Source organism: Bos javanicus, chromosome X (genome assembly GCF_032452875.1).
Source record: "Bos javanicus breed banteng chromosome X, ARS-OSU_banteng_1.0, whole genome shotgun sequence".
Taxonomy (NCBI): domain Eukaryota; kingdom Metazoa; phylum Chordata; class Mammalia; order Artiodactyla; family Bovidae; genus Bos; species Bos javanicus.
In genome coordinates, this window is record NC_083897.1 from 136,939,012 (window position 1) to 136,940,525 (window position 1,514).

Here is a 1,514-nt window from a genome sequence, read left to right on the forward strand (position 1 = left end):
AATGACCCAAAGAAATGATTGAATGGTGAGTGTTTTTGTGCCAGGTTTGATGAAGAGTAGACAGTTGTGGAAAGATATGAGAGGACAAAGGGTATGAAATTGGTGTAGTGAAGTGAGGGAAACTGAGCAAGACATTGATTCAGATTCCTGTCTTGGTCCCTTCGACTTTGGAGATAGGGATGCTCTTTTCAGTGGCACTAGGGGTCAAGAACCCTCCTGCCAGTGCAGGAGATGCAGGAGATCTGGATTGATCCCTGGGTTGGGAAGATCCCCTGGAGAAGGAAATGCAAACCCACTCTGGGATTCTTGCCTGGAGAATCCCATGGACAGAGGAGCCTGGCAGGCTACAGTCTATGGGGTCACAAAGAGTTGGATATGACTGAGTGACTAAGCTACACTTGCACGCATGTGTAGGGAGGTTACCTCTCACAGGAGGGTTTTCTGACCTGCTCCAGGGCAAGGTCAGAAAATTCTTCGCACACGTGCCTTTCCTCAAATCCCTTCAGCTGGAAAATGCACTGTGATAAGGTGCCATGTTTGGGGGTAGCGTGTCCTGAGCCCTCTGAGTACTTTGAAGGGTTGGAGATGGGAGCTGTCTGCGGGTGGGAAGAGGTGGGCGGAGGAGAGGCAGGAACCAAAACCTTCGTCTTCCATAATAGATAATGACTAGAGTGAAAATATTCAGAAGTAGCAATACATGTGTCTATAGGAAGGAGAAAATTGGAGTTGAGAGACTTTTCAGTGAATCGGAGACCTTGTTAAAAACTTGTGGAGGTACCTGACTCTCCATGTGATTGTACAGATGGGACAAAAATGAAAGTGAATCTGAAAGAATTGAAAGTTCAGTAGATGAATTTTAAGGTACCCAAGATTGGTTCTTGAGATGACATTTTCATATAATTGCACTTTCAAATTCGTATCCCTTATGGGTTGTTGATAAATGAACAAGATTATAAGCAGTGAAATTCAATTAGCCTCTTCGATGTGTAAACAGATACCACAAAATAAAAGAATTTCTTTTTCTCCCAATTACATGCAGTGCCCTTGAAAAATGACCTTCAGGAAGCTAACCTGACAAAATAAACAAGAGCTGCCACTTCTCAATTTTTAGCCCATCATAGAGTGAAGGGGGTTGTATCTGTTTACCCATTTGTTCCTGAGAGTAGTTAAAATACTTGTGATATATTAACAAGCTCTGGTGAAAGATAGAACACTTCTTCAATGTCTGCCTTTTCGACAATCAGCTTCTTTTTTGAAATAGCAGGAACTCTAAATTCATTTATTTTCACTTTGTACTCTCCAATGGACATGAATTTGAGCAAACTCTGGGAGATAATGCAAGACAGGGAAGCCTGGTGTGCTGCAGTCCTTGGGGTCACAGAGTCAGACACAACTTAGCAACTGAACAACAGCAGTAACTATCCAGGAGCTGTGATTCAGCTAGATCAGGAAGGCCATGTGTTGTAGTTGTTCCTGTGTTTTCTAGTGAATAGTATTGACTAGCTGTGCATCAG